The sequence below is a fragment of the Plecotus auritus genome, assembly GCF_963455305.1.
Source record: "Plecotus auritus genome assembly, chromosome: 3".
Lineage (NCBI taxonomy): Eukaryota > Metazoa > Chordata > Mammalia > Chiroptera > Vespertilionidae > Plecotus > Plecotus auritus.
Genome location: NC_137772.1, coordinates 118,835,926 through 118,855,636, shown reverse-complemented (window position 1 = coordinate 118,855,636; position 19,711 = coordinate 118,835,926). Strand labels below are relative to the sequence as shown.

At 44.1% G+C, this 19,711-nt stretch overlaps 1 protein-coding gene across 7 annotated transcripts in view; it reads right to left on the bottom strand.

Annotated features, from left to right (window-relative positions):
* CRYL1 (crystallin lambda 1) overlaps positions 1 to 19,711 on the bottom strand; it is a 248,069-nt gene that overhangs the window by 98,289 nt on the left and 130,069 nt on the right. The window lies entirely within an intron of this gene.

The following is a 19,711-nucleotide window of genomic DNA, read 5'->3' as shown; positions in this document are numbered from 1 at the left end:
GTATCAATCTTTGTAGTATTATGAAGTGGCCTTTATTATCTCTTGTTATGACCTTCAATTTGAGGTCTATTTTGTCAGATATAAGTATTGCTACCCCAGCTTTTTTTAAAATTTCCATTTGCCTGAAAATTATTTTCCCATTCCTTCACTTTCAGTCTGTGTGAATCCTTTGTTCTGAGATGGGTCTCTTGTAGACGGCACATACATATGGGTCATGTTTTCTTGTCCATTTGACTGCCCTATGTCTTTTGATTGGAGCATTTAACCCATTTATGATTAAGGTTATTATAGACTAGAGGCCTGGTGCACGACATTCATGCATGAAGCGGGGGTTCCCTCAGCCAAGCCTGCACCCTCTCCAATTGGAGAACCCTTGGGGGATGTCCAACTGCCAGCTGGCTCCTAACTGCTCACCTGCCTGCCTGCCTGCCTGATCGCCCCTAAGTGCCCTCCCTTGCCAGCCTGATCTCGCCCCCAAATGCCCTCCCCTGCAGGCCTGATCTCACCCCTAACTGCCCTCCTCTGCTGGCCAATTTGGTTCTGACTGGTCGGTTTCTATGCCAGTCAGAGTCAAAAGCTCCGCCTCCTAGGCAGCCATTAGCTCCCCACAGCACCCACATTTGGTTCTGATTGGTCAGTTGCTATGCCAATCAACATCAAAAGCTCCGCCTTTTAGAAAGCCATTGGTTCTTTATAACATCCACATTTGGTTCTGATTGGTTGGTTCCTATGCCAGTCAGCATCTCTGGGCCTACCAATGGGGCCTGATCAGAAGAGCAGGGCTGATCAGCAGCTCTGTTGGAGGCCTGGAGAGAAATGGAGGCACAGCTGCTGGCCAGACTGGGAGAGAAAGAGAGAGGCAAGTGCTGATCAAAAGCTGCCACAGAGGCAACAGATCAGTCCCTACTTCTCTCTTCAGGCCTCTCTCTGGCCCTGATTTGCAGCCCCCACAGTAGTCAGTGCTGGGGCACCGCCCCTGCAGTGGAAGCAGTCAAGAACTAGACTGCAGGACTGACTTCCGGTTGGTTGAGCCTCGGTTGTTACTGGTCATTATGACCCAGGGTTTTTATATATTAGGATAGGTTATTGTTTGTTGCCATTTTAATTCTTTATGCCTGTATTCCTTCTTCCCTTTCTATTTCTTCTTTTTACAACAGTACTGTTAGCATTTCTTGCATTGCTGGCTTGGTAGTAATAAACTCCCTTAAACTTTTTTTTTTTTTATCTGTGATATAGCCTTGCTCTATAGGGTATTCTTGGATTCAGTCCCTTGTTTTGCATCATTTTGTATTCTTCATTCTATTCCCTTCTGGCCTGATGTATTCCTCTTTTGAAATCAGTTGGTAGTCCAATGGGAGATCCCTTATAAGGAACTTTCTGTCTCTTTCTGGCAGCCTTTAAGATTTTTACTTTGTCGTTGATGTTTGCCAATTAATTACAATGTGTCTTGGTGTTGTTCTTTTTGGGTTTATCTTGTTTGGGACTCTCTGTGCTTCCTGGACTTGTGTGACTTTTTTCTTCCCCTAGTCAGGGAAGTTGTCTGTCATTATTTCTTCAAACAGGTTTTCTAGTTCTTGCTCAGCTTCCTCTCCTTCTGGCACACCTATTATGCAATGTTGTTTTATTTCATGTTGTCCCAAAGCTCCCTTAGACTCTTCTCCTGCTTTTTAAGTTTTTTTCCAGTTACTGTTCTGCTTGGGTGTTTTTTCTACCTTGACTTATAACTCGCTTATTCAGCTTCTTCTAGTTGAAACCTTCCATGTGTTCTTTATTGCAGTTCTGTCATTTGTCATTACCTCTTGATTCTTCTTACACATGTTGGTGAACTTCTCATCCAGACGTTTGAGAATAACCATTACTCTGAATTCTTTCTCTGACCAATTGCTTGCCTCCATTTCATTTAGTTCTTTTTCTGGTGAGTCCTCCTTTCCTTTCATTTCGGGGTTGTTGTTTTTTTGTCTCCCTATTTTTGCTGTTCTTTAGTAATTGTTTCAATGGATTAGATCAGGCATCCTCAAACTACGGCCCGCGGGCCACATGCGGCGCGCTGAGGACATTTATCCGGCCCGCCGGGTGCCGCTGCCTGTCCTGCTTAGCAGCCGACTCGTCCCGGGCCTGCAGTGCACATAGGAATTTGTTCATAGTTGTTTTTTTTTAAACTATAGTCCGGCCCTCCAACGGTCTGAGGGACAGTGAACTGGCCCCCTGTTTAGAAAGTTTGAGGACCCCTGGATTAGATAAAACTGCTATGCCACCCAGATTTTTTGAATTGGTCTTATGTAGTAGATGTTTTGTGGGACCCAGTGGTGTAGGTCTCCCAGTGTTTCAGGGAGGCCCCCTATATGAGATATTTGGGTTCTTCTGATGTAGTTGGCTCTTGAATTTTATTGTCTCATTTGTGGATGGAGTGTCCTCTCAGTGTGTCTGATTATGTGGTTCACTCCCTATCTAGCCATTCCAACAATTGTGGAGTTGCTGACTGAATAGCACAAAATTCAACACAATGTGACATGACACAGAAGGAACAGAACACAAATGTACACAGACACTTATAACACCAATAAAAGTGAACACTGGAGAAAAGAGAATTAGGAAAGATAAAGGAGAGCAAGAATGACAGTGAGAAAAAAAGAACATAGGGAGGAAAACACAATAAAAAAACAAATGAAGCAAAACGCGCGCGCACGCACACACACACACACACACACACGCAACCCACCCAGAAAAAGTGGGCAGGGCAGAATCTGTAGATGCAGAGCTTAAAGTGGGCAGGGCAGAATCTGTAGATGCAGAGCTTAAAGAAAATAAGGTTAAAGAATTGTAGGAACAGGGGAAGGACCACAGTTTAGGATAGAAGAGGAAGAGAAGAAATGAGAAGACAAGAAGGAAAAAAATTAAGTAAATAAGAAAAAAATTATTTTGAAGAGGTGAATAGAGGAGAGAGCACATAGGCCTAAATTTAGGAAGTGAAACAAGTTACAAAAAATCAGGAGAAGGAAAGAATAAGAGAAGAGAGAGAAAAAAATGAGTAGTAAAGAAAAAGAAAAGAGAAAGGGAAATGGAGTAGGAGCAGGGAATAGGAAATTAGGTATATAAATAAACCAGAAGAGATGAATAATAATGCATCAAAAAAGCAGATAAAGAAGATCAATTTCTTAAAAGGGGGAAAAGAAAGGAAAGAGAAACACTAAAATGGAGAAAGGAGATGAAAAACGGGAGGATAAAAAGAGAAGAGAGGAAGAAAAAGGTGCAAAAAATTACAAAATAAAAAAATTTTATAAAATAAATGTAAAGAAATAAAAAGTGAAGTAGTGTTCACTTCAATGAAGTTTTAATACCCTGGGGGAGCTGGTTTAGGACCCCACTCTTTTGTTCTGTCTGCCAATTCTGGGCTTCCTGTTAGGTACTTGGGTGCTAATCACTCTCATGCAGTGTCTTTTGGCTTTTAGCAACCTGCTTGAAGCTCCAAGCGATCAACCAGTCCACGGCTTGTGTCTGTCTCCACAGGCCTTGGCTGCAAGCAGGCAGGGCCAATCTGCCCTCTTTGCCTGTCTGCCAGCCGTCAATCTTAAATCACTTAAGCATTTGTTTTTGACAGGGCTTTAGGTGGGGCTGGAGCTGTTTCATTTTTAGGGAACAAGATGGGTGTTTTTCCCTGACCTAGAGCTCCTCCTCCACAAATGGCCCAAAATATTACTCTGCCCTTGGTTGGACAGAGATCCTTGTATGGAGACCAATGAAGTTAGTTGGCAACCTGGAGTTTTTATCAGTAGGGTTCCCAGAATATCAGGGCAGATGGCCCTTCTTCCAATCCAGTCACTGAGGGCTCCTTGAGAATATTCAGACACATAAGCTTGGTCTCTGCCTTTGTTTCCTCTGTAAAGCTCAAATGCAGGGTGTGGCAGGCTTTATCACCTACCCTGAGGCTACTGGGAGGGGCAAGTTCCTCTGGGGACAAATGGCTGCTTAGGTATGGAAGCCTAAGAACATTCCAATGCAGGACCCCTGGCCACGTCTCCCTGCCCTGCTTCCCTCCCCAGCCTCTCCTCAGGCACCTCAAGTCCGTGCCTCCTTCCCTGGACCAAAGCCTTGGGTGACTGATTGCAATTGAAAAGTCCTTATTCTGGGTTTAGAGAATAAAAACAAAGACAAAACAACAACAACAACAAAAACGCAGCTTTCTCTCCCACCAGCACCGCACTGCTTCCCCATCACCATATAGCCTTTCAAGGCTGTGGTCTTGGGTCCAGAGTCCCTGGCAGCCAGCAGCTCTGCAGCTTTTCTTTTCCTTTTCACCGTTGGATATTATGCCTGCCGCCAAGGGATGCAGCTTTGGTGCTCAGCCTGGGCCAGGCTTCAATTTTCCTGAAGGAACTGCTACTCCCGTAACACAGCTTCCTCCTCTCCCTCTCTGCCTACTGGCTGGCCACCACTCTCGAGCCCTTGCCACTCTTCCTACTGGTCTCCAGGCATTTTCTGCCCTTCCTTGTTGTAGGTTGCCTCCTCAGTTGTGCCTAATGTGTTCATTCTGGTGAATGTTCTCCGATTTAGTTGTATTTCCAGTCTGGCCCCGGGACAACATGCATAACATATCTGCCTATTCAGTCACCATTTTTTCTCGAATCCTTGTTTTATTTTTAATTAAGTATGTGTTTGATGTTTTCATTATGCTTGTCTATTAATGGGGCTAGAGATGTCTCTAAAATAATAAATCAGCAAGATCTCTGCTATCAATAGGGCTTTATTGCTCACCAACTGGGCTACTCAAAAAGTTACCTCCCATAAACTAATAAATACAATTATAAAAATGGTCTACTTCTTTTTTTTTAATTAATTAATTTATTTATTATTTTTTTTCAAATTTTTATTAAGGTATTATATGTGTACATATCTTACCATTGCCCCCCCCACCCCACTCCCATACATGCCCTCACCCCCCAATGTTTTGCATCCATTGGTTACTCTTATATGCAAGCATACAAGTCCTTCAGTTGATCTCTTATTTCCCCCACCTCTCCCTAACCTTACCGCTGTAATTAGACAGTCTGTTTGATGCTTTACTGCCTCTGTAACTATCTTTTGGTTCATCAGTTTATAATGTTTTTCATTATCCCCAAATGAGTGAGATCATGTGGTATTTTTCTTTCATTGACTGGCTTATTTCACTTAGCATAATGTTCTCTAATTCCATCCAGGTGCCTACAAATGGTAGTAATTCCTTCTTTTTTATGGCAGCATAGTATTCCATTGTGTAGATGTACCATAGTTTTCTGATCCAGTCATCTGCTGACGGGCACCTAGGCTGTTTCCAAATCTTAGCTATTGTAAATTGTGCTGCTATGAACATAGGGGTGCATATATCCTTTCTGATTGGTGTTTCTGGTTTCTTAGGATATATTCCTAGGAGTGGGATTACTGGGTCAAATGGGAGTTCCATTTTCAGTTTTTTGAGGAAACTCCATACTGTTCTCCACAGTGGCTGCACCAGTCTGCATTCCCACCAGCAGTGCACGAGGGTTCCTTTTTCTCCGCATCCTCGCCAACACTTGTCGTTTGTTGATTTGTTGATGATAGCCATTCTGATAGGTGTGAGATAGTATCGCATTGTTGTTTTGATTTGCATCTCTCAGATAATTAGTGATTTTGCGCATGTTTTCATGTGTCTCTTGGCCTTCCTTCTGTCTTCTTTCGAAAATATTCTATATAGGTCTGTTGCCCTTTTTTTATTGGATCATTTATCTTCCTTTTATTAAGTTGTATAAGCTGCCTGTAGATGTTGGAAATTAAACCTTTATCAGTGATACCATTTGCAAATATGTTCTCCCATACAGTGGGGTTTCTTGTTGTTTTATTGATGGTTTCTTTTGCTGTGCAAAAGCTTTTTATTTTGATGTAGTCCCATTTGTTTATTTTCTCTTTGGCTTCCATTGCCCTAGGGGCAGTATCACTGAAAAAGTTCTTTTGGCATATGTCTGAGATTTGCTGCCTATGGATTCCTCTAGTATTTTTATGGTTTCCCGTCTTATATTTAAGTCCTGTATCCATTTTGAGTTTATTTTTGTGTATGGTGTAAGTTGGTGATCTAGTTTCATTTTTTTGCATGTATCTGTCCAATTTTCCCAACACCATTTATTGAAGAGACTGTCTTGACTCCATTGTATGCTCATGCCTCCTTTGTCAAACATTAATTGTGCATAGTGATTTGGGTCGATATCTGGATTCTCTATTCTATTCCATTGATCTATATGTCTGTTCTTGTGCCAGTACCAGGCTGTTTTGAGGACAGTGGCTTTGTAATACAGCTTGAAATCTGGTATTGAGATCCCTCCTACTTTATTCTTCTTTCTCAGGATTGCTGTGGCTATTCGGGGTCTTTTTTTATTCCAGATGAATTTTTGGAGAGTTCTTTCTAGGTCTGTGAAATATGCCATTGGTATTTTAATGGGGAGCGCATTGAATCTATAGATTGCTTTGGGTAGTATGGACATTTTGATGATGTTGATTCTACCAATCCAAAATGGTCTACTTCTTAAAGACACTAGCTACTAGAAGGAATTCTAATTAATGGATTATTCCCAGGCAGAAAACCAAGTTTCCAGAGAGACGATTTCTAGAGTATCCACATCCTCACTGACTGTTCTGGAGGGAAGTCAGCATGCTGTGTGCACCTCCTTAAGCCACCATCCTTCTTGAAAGAGTCCTGCCCTTGAGAAGGAACCAAGATGGCGGCATAGGTAAACACCTGAACTTGCTGACTCGCACAACCACATCAAAGCTACAACTAAACGACAAAACGGATATCATCCAGAATCACGGGAAGGCTGGCTGAGTGGAAGTTATACAACTAGAAGGAAAGAGAAAAGCACACTGAGACTGGGAGGAGGTGTGAAGGTGTGGAAGTGTGGAGGTACGGAGGCACGTGTGGAAACGGGCTGGCAACTGGGTACACTGTTGTCTTTTTCAGTGGGAAGGGAGATAGAAGCTCCCAACTGCTCTGAACTCCAGTGCTGGGTGAGACTCTGGGGACCCAGACTCATTCGGAGAGAAACTGGACTGTCTCACATCGGGCCGGAACGCGAGGGCGGCTTTCTCTCAGAAGTGCTTGCAGCGATCATTGTTCCTGCACGGTGCCACAAGACACAGAGACCCGGGGACCTCTTTGGGGCAGGGCTGTTTGCTCTGTCCTGGTGATTCCCTGAGATGCCGCCCCACCCAAGTTACAACCCCACGCAAGCTGTACACAGAGGCTTTTGCATATGAATGGACTGGCCTTTTTCAATCTAAAACCTAACAAACTGCAGCTGGGTCAGTGAGACCCAGAACATCCAAAAGAAGGCCAAGGCTCAACAGCAGCTTGCATTGCTTCACAGCTGGGCCTCATCTGGGCAACTCCAAACCCCAAACAAAGAGGAGGAATCTGAAGATCTCTCTGTAGATCCTGCTGGGTGGCCTTAGGCAGTGGCTGACTTTGCACCTCCTTGGAGATCCAAGAGCCAGTGTACCCAGTAGTCAGAGTGAGACCATCCAGATTACAACTCTTCACATCCATAAGAGACACACTCAGGAAGCAGACTCAGTGACCACCAAAGCCCCACTGAAGCAAGTCCTGCCCCATAAAGGTGTCTCCAGCACAGCAGTTCTCCCACTGTAGACACAACTGGTCCTCACAGCCAACTGGCCTGGAGGTCAATTCCTCCCAGTGATACCAACAGCAATCAAGGCTTAACTACAACAAGACTGTGCACACAGCCCACAAAGGGGTGCACCAAGAGTGTCCACCTCAGGTAATTAGGGAAGCTGAGCCATTGGGCCCTATAGGACACCTAGCACACAAAGCCACTCTATCAACACAGGGAAGCAACCAAAATGCAGAGACAAAGAAACAGGTCACAAATGAAAGAAATGGAGGAAAGCAAATGACTGGATATAGAGTTCAAAACCACGGTTATAAGGTTACTCAAGAATCTTCTAGAGAACAATAAATAGAAGATGGCAGCATAGGTAAACACCTGAACTGCTGCCTCTCACAACAATTTCAAAACTACAACTAAAAGACAAAACGGACATCATCCAGAACCACAGGAAGGCTGGCTGAGTGGAAATTCCACAACTAGAAGGAAAGAGAAAAGCACACTGAGACTCAGGAGCTGTGGAAGTAAAGTGCAGAGGTACAGAGGCACACACGCACAGAGAGGGCTGGCAACTGAGTACGCAGTGGGCTTTCTCAATCGGGAGGGAGACAAAAGCTCCCGACTGCTCTGAACTCCAGTTCTGGGCGAGACTCTGGGGACCCAGACTCATCTGGGGAGAAACTGGACTGTCTGGCAGCGGGCGAAAATCAAGGGTGGCTTTCTCTCAGAGGTGTTTGCAGCAATTACCGCGTGACACTGAGACCCAGGGACCTCTTAGGGCAGGGCTGATGGGAAGCCATTGCTGTCTGGCTCCGCCCTGAGATCCCGCCTAATGAAGCCATTGCTGTTTGCTCCGCCCTGAGACTTCGCCCCATCCAAGCTGAGTGCAGAGGCTTTTGCATATGAATAGCCTGGTCCTTTGAATTCTAAACTTACCTAACAAACTGCTGCTGGGTCAGTGAGACCCAGAACATCCAAAAGAAGGCCCACGGCCCGCAGCAGCTTGCACTGATTCACAGCTGGGCCTCATCTGGGCACCTCCAAAACCCAAACAAAGAAGAGGAATCTGCAGATCTCTCCGTAGCTCCTGCTGGGTGCCCTCAGGCAGAGGCTAAATTTGCACCTCCTTGGAGATCCAAGAGCCAGTGTACCCAGGGGTCAGAGTAGGACCATCCACATTACAACTCCTCAGATCCATAAGGGACACACTCAAGGGGCAGACTCAGTGAGCACCAAAGCCCCACTGAAGCAAGTCTTGCCTCATAAGGGTGTCTCCAGCACAGCCGTTCTCCCATTGTAGACAAAGCTGATCCTCACAGTCAATTGGCCTGGAGGTCAATTCCTCCCAGTGATACCAACAGCAATCAAGGCTTAACTACAACAAGACTGTGCACACAGCCCACAAAGGGGTGCACCAAGAGTGTCCACCTCAGGTAACTAGGGAGGCTGAGCCACTGGCCCTATAGGACACCTAGCACACAAAGCCACTCTATCAACTCAGGGAAGCAGCCAAAATGCGGAGACAAAGAAACAGGTCACAAATGAAAGAAATGGAGGAAAGCAAATGACTGGATATAGAGTTCAAAACCATGGTTATAAGGTTTTTCAAGAATTTTCTAGAAAAGGCCAATAAATTTAGCGAGACCCTTGAGGATATATGAAAAAGGACCAACTAGAAATTAAGCATACACTGACTGAAATAAAAAATAATATACAGAGATCCAACAGCAGACTAAAGGATCACAAGAATCAAGTCAAAGATTTGAAATACAAAGAAGCAAAAAACACTCAACTGGAAAAGCAAAAAGAAAAAAGAATCCAAAAATATGAAGATAGTGTAAGGAGCCTCTGGGACAACTTCAAGCGCACCAACATCCGAATTATGGGGGGTGGCAGAAGAAGAGAGAGAGCAAGATACTGAAAACCTATTTGAAGAAATAATGACCGAAAACGTCCCCCACCTTGTCAAAGAAATAGACTTAAAGTCCAGGAAGCGCAGAGAACCCCAAACAAAAGGAATCCAAAGAGGACCACACCAAGACACATCATAATTAAAATGCCAAGAGCAAAAGACAAAGAGAGAATATTAAAAGCATCAAGAGAAAAACAGTTACCTACAAGGGAGCACCCACAGTCGTCAGCTGATTTCTCAACAGAAACTATGCAGGCCAGATGGGAGTGGCAAGAAATATTCAAAGTGATGAATAGCAAAAACCTACAACCAAGATTACTCTACCCAGCTAAGCTATCATTCAGAATTGAAGGTCAGATTAAGAGCTTCACAGATAAGAAAAAGCTAAAGGAGTTCATCACCACCAAACCAGTATTATATGAAATGCTGAAAGGTATTCTTTAAGAAGAGGAAGAAGAAGAAAAAGTTAAAGATAAAAATTATGAACAACAAATACATATCTATCAACAAGTGAATCTAAAAATCAAGTGAATAAAAAATCTGACAAACAGAATAAACTGGTGAATATAATAGAATCAGGGGCATAGAAAGGGAGTGGACTGACAATTCTCGGGGGGAAAGGGGTGTGCGGGGTGCGGGAAGAGACTGGACAAAAATCGTACACTTATGGACAAGGACAGTGCGGGGGAGGGGGGTAAGGGGAGGGAGTGTGGTGGGAATCGGGTGGAGGGGAGCTATTGGGGAGAAAAAGAGGAACAACTGTAATAATCTGAACAATAAAGATTTATTTTTTAAAAAAAACAGTATTAAAAAAAAGAAAGAGTCCTGCCCTTCCTTAGCCCTACACCCCATGCATGGTCTCATAACTTGAGTCCCATTTATTGGGTTTTCCCAACCAGATGGTTGACTCTACATTGTCTATGAATGGCCTCTACTTACTAGTAACTGACCCTCGTCCAATGGTCAGAGCTGTGTCCTGGATGTGGGTTCTGATACAGTTCTGTGACTTTTTAAAAGGCAGAGACCATTGTTGTCCATTCAGTGCTTCCTTGTAGATGAAAATCATCACCCTCTCTCTGAACAAAAGGCCATTGATAGAAAGCTCTCCGAATTTAAAGCCAATGAGGAAGCAGTCTCAATCTATGTGGAGGATCTCATGGTGAAGGAGGTAAGACATCTGCTCCAAAGGCCCTAAAGTCCCCACAGGAGTTCTGAGTTGTAGCACAGAGAGGTGGATGGGACTAAGGAAAATGACAGTTGTGATGGGTCCATGGCAGGCTTTGGAAAAGTGCTTGCTGTGAGAGAGCCAGAGGAGTTAGAGCCAACAGAACTCCTTAATGTCCTGGGCTGATGAACTTGCTGCCATAGACAAGCTGACTCCCAGGCTCTGAAAGGCAAGAAAGATCGAGGCCAGGTGAGCACAGGGACAGTGGAGACAGGGATGGGAGGGGGGAAGAAAGGTCTGTGTGCTCCATGTACTGAAGGACTTGGAGATGGTTCTCTCAGCCTCATCCATACCAATGTCTGGGTATATTTCCAGGAGCTAAAATAATGCAGAAATAGCAGAAAAATGTCTTAGAAAATGTTGCTGGGTGAATTTTTGACCAGGTGAGAAAGGGAAAGTGGAGATTGGGAGTTGGAAGACTCCTTGTCCACTGTATCTGAACCTGAGCAGAAGAACATAAAAGAAGGAACCACACAAAAACAAACAGTAATAAAACTAATAAAAGAAAACAAACAAACAAAGAAACAAAAAATAAAAAGAGATAAAAATAGAAGGAGCCACAGACCACGGGGCAGGCAAGGGTGCAGCAGGACCCAAGTTGAGACTACATTAGGACCTGCTGTGGGACCAGAAGCGAGAGGAACCAACTGCCTTCCTGCAGAGCCCTGTGTGAAGCAGGGAGAGCTGCCCAGGTTGATCCCTAAGGGAGGCCCAAGCCCAGAATGCAACAGGGAAACAGAGGTGGCTCTTTTCTAGGACATGAGGTTCAGGGCAGGGTAAGGGAAGGCGCTCAGAGATTCCCAGAGCTCAGTGGGCAAGGCTGCTGCAAGCTAGTCTTTTATAACCACAGGCGATTCACTCTGACACTTTGCACATTATTTCTTTAATAAAATTAAAATCCTAAATGCTTACGTTTAAATTTTAAAATAAATAACATGTAGAAACTCCTACAGCTGAGGGTGTGGTGTGGAGGGCAAGAACTTGCTTCTCTCTTGGCTTCTTTAACTCCCCTTTACATTCCAGCCCATTATCTACATGACTGCTAGCAAGTACAGATGTTGCCACTGTCTGTATGGTAATATTTTACTCAAGCCTCACTTTTTCCTGCTGGACACATTCCAGGATAGCCATAGCCTGAAGCAGTGAATAGTGTCTCTAACATCTCTCTCTAAAGAAAAATTACCACAGCTCCACCTCCCAGCTGCCTGTTAGTAACTGAATGCTTGAACGAGCTTTCTCTTGTTGAGACTCTGAAGTCACATATTGCTGCCTCCTTGGTCCCAAAATCTGTGAAATAAGTCACTGAGCTGCTCTAGTTTCTTCTTTTCATCATCACTGTCCCATTTTGTACTGTTTTTCTTTCAAAAGAAGAAGTCTGAGTAATTGGCAGGTAATGTACTTACTGGGTCACAGGGCACCTGCTCAGGGTGATACTTAAGGGAAAATGCCATCAATGGAATGATAGGGTCTCCCCCAACTGTCAGAAAAGGTCAGGCCGTAGAAGCAGCATATTGTCGGAGATGTGTGAGAAGGAAACATCCTGGGGATTAATGAGAATTGGAGAAATGGACCGAGGCTAATCCTGGTTTATGAAAGGAGAGAAGAACCAAAGACCACCTACCTCTGCATGACCTCTACATGTGTAAGAGGTAGTGATGGTGGTAAATTTACAATTTTACGTCATCTCCCCCCCCCAAAAAAAAAAAAAATATATGTTCACCCAATCAATCAAGCCCCATGTCACCACCTCTCCATAAGGGGGCTCACTATACATTTTAACTTAAGGGTAACAATTCCTAATGTGCAGGCTGCTCCTTCCCTGGCCAAAAAACACAAGATACTAGTGCATCTGACCCCCAGCCCTGCAGCAGGAGAAGGGGCCTCTCATCTGCCCTTTTGCCTCATACCCAGGAGGGACCTGCTTTTGTTCATACAGGCCCATGACTAAGAGGAAACCTGACCACAATTTGCATTCCTGTTCCGGAAACAAAAGGCTAGATGAGGGTGGCTGGTCCTGAGTGTGTGGGGAGGCCAGCTCAGGTTTGGACCAGAAACTTATATCCTCTGGACTGTGACAGCCTCACATTCATTTGTTCTGGTGTGTTTGTTTTATTCAAAAGTGAATAAAATCTTTCTTTTAAATCGATGTTCATGTCTTTTGGGGATAACTAGAGGTATTCAGTGTCATAAAACTAGGACTGAAAATCATTGCTCTAAAGTGACCACGTGAGAACCTTTCCACAGAACAGAAAGAAGCCAGTTAGCGTTAGCGCTGCAGGTTTATCTATTATAGGCCTGAGTCAGAGATAAAGACAGTCAGAAACAAGAGACATACAGAAACAGAAAAACACGGAAGAAGAAAAGACAAATAAAAGATGGTAGAATATAAGGTACCTCATTGAAATTAAGATTAAGACTCCATCAGTTGAAAGTTAAATTAGTATTTAATGTTCCATTAAGAGGAAAAATGCTGCCAATAAAACTAAGATGTTGAAATGTAAAAAAAAAAAAAAAAAAAGTTTTATCTTAGAACAGATGAAATATAATACATGGAGACTTTGAGGCCAAGGTCTTCCTGGGCAGTGAGCCAGGACTTCTCCAACTTTAATGTGCACACGAACCTCCTGGGGAGCTTGTTAAGGTGCAGACTGTGATTTTGCAGGTCCAGGGTGGGACTTGAGGGTGCTGCATTTCCAGGTTCATGCTGCCACCCACAAGCCCCAGACCTCATGGGTGTAGCTAGGATATGAGCATTTCAGCTCAGTGCTAACTCACAGGTGACAGCTGTTTCACACAAAAATTGTTCTTAAGGACTCAGAAAATATTGTCATTATCAATATTATCATGATAATCCATAATATTTACTAATCTGTACAATATGCCAGGCATTTCTCATCCTTAAACATATATATATATCCTTGTCTAATTCTCATCATATCCTAGGTCCACTGTTACCTCCACTTACAAATGCAGACACAGAAACACACACAAAGGTGGCACAGGTTTGAATCCCTGCCTGTCTGTGGAATATGAATCAGACAATCTAACTGTCTGGGCTAGTGTCTTCATTTGTGAAGGCAAAAATAGCATGGTTTTTAAGATTGAATGACTGGAAAATATCTGAAAATTCTGAGAAAGTAAAGGAACGTGCTCTGAAAACTCTGAAATACTGTACAGGCTGAAGTCACTGATGAACAAAGGATCCCAGGTGGTTGGTTCCTGGTGTTGAGTCCTGATTCCTATCACTCTCATGAATTATACTCAATAGAAACACCAACTGCATTTACCACCAAGAGCCTCATCTGTTAATACCACTACATGATCTTTGGGATCCACTTTATTACCTGAAAAAATTCCTCATAACTCTTGGGGGCATTCATGTCTGAAAATAAAGCTCAAAGACAAAGTTCTGGAATCTCAAAGAATCCCAACTGGGTCCCACAGACCACCCTTCCCTGATGAGAAACCAAGAACTGAGCTTCTGCAGCTCAGAGCCCAGGGAACAGAGATCCAGCTTAGTGATCCCACAGCTCAGAAGGATGAGTAAGACCTGAGCTCAGCACTCTCCACATATCTCCAGCAGCACATCCAACAGGCTGAGGACCTGTTCCTGGCCCCATGACTCATGTCTGCTCACCTCTACTCACCCATCCTATATGGAACAAGGATTTATGGGTAGTACAAGCTCAGCTAATATCTGGGCGAGACTTTATCACTACTACACAACTTCCCTGATTGTGCTCATTAGCTTAAGAATATGGGCATGAAGTCACATTCCTGGCCAACAGGATCCTGTCACCCGGTGACCCAATCTTGGGCTGCTGGATTGCAGCCAGACTTGTCCATCTGGCATATCCAAGCTTACAAGGGCAGCTGCGTCCTGATTCTGAAGCCAACTGGAAGGGGAAATGGAGTGAGGCCTGTGAGACAATAGAATCCAGCTCCCTCCAGATTCCCTCAGATTTCTGGGCACCCATCTTACTCCCAGATAGTCCTTGCCTTTGCAGAGCTGTGTGGGGACAGGCACGCACACAGGCTATGACAAGACAGTGTGTCATGGTCTAGGATGCAGTAAAGACAAGGTGCTTCTTATTCCTGCCACTTTTGCTTTCTGACCTAGAAATGAAACCTGCGGCTTGGGTACCCTCTCGAGCCCCACAGTTGACAGGCCAGCACAGGCACCCCCGCTCCCCCCCGCCCCGCACCACCACCTTACCTTTCTTAATTTCTCTTTCATTCTTGGCTGCAAGTATTTAAATATGCCCTCTGGAGTTAGTAAGTAAAGTTGAAAACAGAAAAACCACAGAGAAAGTCAATGAAATAAAAAGTTGCCTCTTAAAAAAATCAACAAAATTGATAAACCTCTAGCAAGACTGACAAGGATAGAGAGCAGACACAATCACCCACATCAGGAATGAAACCAGGGTCATCACCTCAGACCCTGCAGCCACTAAAAGGATAATAAGGGAGTTGCACCAACAACTTTATGTTTATAAATTCAACAACTCAGAAGAAATAGACCAATTTCCCAAAAACCACAAACCAACAAAATCAACCACAATGAAACAGAAAACCTGAATGGTTCTAGGACTATTAAAGAAGTGGAGTTTGTAATTAAAAACCTCCTGAAAAAGAACTCTCCAGGCCTAGCAGGTTTCACTGGAGAATTCTACCAAACAAAGAAGAATTAACAAAAACTTTACAATCTCTTCCAGAAAATAGAAGAGGACAGACACTTCTAACTCATTTTATTCATTATCACCTTAATATCTATGCAGTATTGCCTTGATATCAAAATAAAATAAAAATAGTAAAAAAGAAAGAAAACTATAGACCAGTATCTCTTCTGAACTTAGATGCAAAAAATTCTCAACATCAGCAAATCAAATCCAGCAATGTCTAAAAAGAATGACACACCAAAACCAAGTGAAATTTATTCTAGGCATGCAAGACTGTCCAACATGGGAATGTCAATCAAAGTGATAGGGGCAGAAATAGAACACTGGGGACCAGCTATAATTGTAAGAAATATTAATCATGCTCTGTTAACCGTGATTGTTTTGTTCTGTTTAAAGAAGGCACATTCTAACTTGGCTGGCAGTAGCACATGGGACCTGGTAGCTCACCTGGAAATGCAGCCCATCCTCCCCATCCAGGAGCTGCCTATTATCATGTAAAGATTAATAGCCTTGTCGCAGAAACCAGAGCTGCCAGCCCTTTGCATAACGCTAATCCTTTTAGACAACCGCCGCCCTCCCCCCCCCCCCCCCGCCCCCGCCTTTGCATACCTGCAGGCCTCTGCAAATCTCCAGCCTGCATTACCTGTAAACTGCCCATTTGACACACCCTTTTGCCTATTTCCCAAGTAATCTGTGTCCTTCTACCCAATATAAGCAGCTGGTTTATGGTGGGGTAGAGAGCAGATTTTTGTGGGTGACCTACTGTTCTCCCATACTGCCAGCATATTGGAATAAACGTTCATATATGATTCAACCCTGTCTCTGCTTAATTGGCTCAAGTAGTGACAGGCAGCATGGACCCATTGATTGTCTGGTTACAAAAGTGTCCTCCACATCAAAAGAGTTATTAGCAAGTGGCAAAGCAGCTTCCTCGGCTCCTCTGACACCCATATCAGGACACCACCAAGGCTGGGTGGGAATGTAGGCCATCATTTGGGCCAGGCCCCTGACTGTCCCACTCCAGCTCATACCCAATGTGAGGGTGGGGCCCTTGGAAATCCATGGTTGGATTAGGTTTGTGCAGAACTGTTTACACAGCCAATGGAACGGCATTCCTTGATCCATTGCTGACTATCACCTCAAAAGTCAGGACAGAAGCACACAGACCCCTATCCACACAAGACCTCTTTGAGCTCTAGAATCAAGTCACCTTGTACCTTTTCCACCCAGGCTGGATAGCACACCAGCCCTGTCTGGGGTCAAAGAGAAAAGGTTCTGCCGAATTTCAACATGCTTTGTGAATCCAGAAAGTCATGAACCAGAGGTACCTATGTGAGCCTTGGATAGGGCAACTCCTGCTCATCTCAGCTCATTCTGCTCACCACATCCAGGCTGAGCCTCAGGGTCTTCCGTCCACACAGGAAACCCACCCCAGAAAGAGCATGTCATGAAAAGATAAACTCTACAAGGTCTTTTGATCTTTTTAACTTAAAATATATTTTTAAATCTTTAGTTTTTACTGTAAAACTTCCCAGATTCAGCTCCTTTTTACAATAAAGCTGACCTTAAATGTTTTGAGATTAACTTGGAATATCCTAAATCTAATCAAGTTTAACTGGCTCTGAAATTGTGAGTCAAAGGGGTGTCATCTAAGCCCAGCCCTGGCTGGCTCGATGCACATGTACAGATATACAAAGATGAAGGGGCAGCTCTTAGGAGGCATTCTTACCTTTCCTGACTCTCAGTACCTGAAGTGGAAACAGACCCCTAAGAAGCAATGGTTTTCTTTCAAGAAATTCATGCAATAAAGTCAAGAATCCTTAAACCAACCTTCCTAATAAGCAGAAATATTGATCCACTCTTCATAGGGAGAGTGGAGTGGGGGGTGGTATCTCTTCTGGGGTAGAGAACCCAGAGGTGGCCACATGCGCAAAAGGAGGTATCCTGCTCTGGTAAAGTGAGACCTGCGGCTTCTTTGCCCTTGGAAGCAACTACGTTAGGAGCAGATGCATGCCCAGTGTGCTAGTGGCCCTCCCATATCTGGGAGGCCAAAGAAGCAACTGCCCCTGAGCAGTGACAGTAAAAGCAGGCACAGCACCGGAAGCCCCACCCTCCCTCCACATTCCCTCCCCTTGAGCCCTGACCCCCACAAGAGAGACACTTCACTGTCACTATAAGTCTTCCTGGCAGAGTTTAGGGATACCACACAGCTCTTCGGTTCCACCCTCACCCCAACCTGGACAGAGACCTGCAGTTTCTATCTGCCTTCATTCTCACTGTCTGCAGATCAACTTGTTTTTTTTAAAATATATTTTTATTGATTTCAGAGAGGAAGAGAGAGAGAGAGAGCTAGAGAGAGTGAGCCCACTGGGAATTGAGCCCAAAGCTCGGGCATGTGCCTGACATGGAATTGAACCGTGACCTCCTGGTTCATAGGTCAACATTCAACCACTGAACCACACTGGCCGGGCATTCAACTTTATTTTTTAAAACTTTATTTTAATCCTCACCCGAGGATTTTTACTTGATTTTAGAGAGAGAGGAAGGAAGGGAGGAAGGGAGAGGGAGAGAGAGAAACATCAGGTTGCCTACCATCTGCACCCCAAATCAGGAATCAAACCCACAACCTTTTGGTGTATGGGAGGACATTCCCACCAACTGAGCCACCCAACTAGGACTCATTTTTTTTAAGTGAATTATCACTGAGACTTCCACCTAAGGCAATTCTTTGAGTTCTATTTACACTTTCTTAATCTCATTTCTATAGCTTCTCATTTTGTCATATGCACACTGTGTCCTACTGGATCTCAGCACTCAGTTCCTAGGGGGACTCGAGGCATGTGAACTTCACAGCAGCCATTGTAGAGACACATGCAGGATTCCCTTTCTCAGAAGATATATCATCCCCCAAAACCAGCAGACCACACTCAGTCTGCCATTAGCCCCTGGAGACAGGACAGTCTAAAGAAAGGTGGGTAAAATAAGCCAATAAGGACAAATCAACAAATGACAAGTGCTGGTGAAGATGCGGAGAAAAAGGAACCCTCGTGCACTGCTGGTGGGAATGCAGACTGGTGCAGCCACTGTGGAGAACAGTATGGAGTTTTCTCAAAAAACTAAAAATGGAACTCCCATTTGACCCAGTGATCCCACTTCTAGGAATATATCCCAAGAAACTAGAAACACCAATCAGAAAGGATATATGCACCCCTATGTTCATAGCGGCACAGTTCACCATAGCTAAGATTTGGAAACAGCCTAAGTGCCCATCAGCTGATGAGTGGATTAAAAAGCTGTGGTACATCTACACAATGGAATACTAGGCTGTTATAAAAAAATAAAGGAACAGCATAGATGGAACTGGAGAGCATTATGCTAAGCAAAATAAGTCAGTCAGAGGAAGATAAATATCCCATGATCTCACTCATTTGTGGAAAATAATGAACAACATAAACTAATGAACAAAAACAGGTCCAGAGACAGAGAAGCATCGATCACACCGTCAAACCTCAGAGAGAAAGTAGAGGAGGGGAGAGGAAAGGGGGAGAGATCAACCAAAGCACTTGTATGCATGCATATAAGCCTAACCAATGGACACAGACACCAGGGGGGTGAGGGCATGAGTGGGGGGTAGGAGGTAGAGGGTAAGGGGAGGATAATGACACATATGTACTACCTTAATCAATAAAGAAAATAAAAAAAAATAAAAGAACTAACAAAGCAGCCAAATAGACGGCTCCACCTTCCCACCTCTCCAACCAGTGAAGGGGGCAGCAGAATCTTCTGTGGCTCTTCCCACATGTTATACTGTAATGTTGAGTTTTTCTTGTATCTATTATATTGTTCCCTTAGTCTAGACAAGTGGAAATATTTTAAATAGCTGTCCAAAGGGGTGTTTTTAGTTTAGTGTTTCTTTCAAATACCTTACCACAAAATGAAATTCAAAGACATTCTGCAATTGCTAAGAAATTAAAATTGCAAACTTGATGGTGGGAACCACACACACTGTCTTGCATATATAAGACCACTAAGTGGATTTAAACAGTGAGAACACAGAGTTGTAGCTGTTGTGTGGTAAATGACCTGGGCAGTGAGGTCCATGAGGAACTTCCAGAGCTGTGCCCGAATACCGAACAGGGAGGCAGAGGGGCCACTGCATCCTGCACTGGGAGCTGCAGGAGTGGAGTCTTTGTCCCTGTCCCAGGCTGGGACCCACAGGCCTACCTAAGGCTCAGACAGGAGCTGTGGGCCCAGTGCAGGTGGC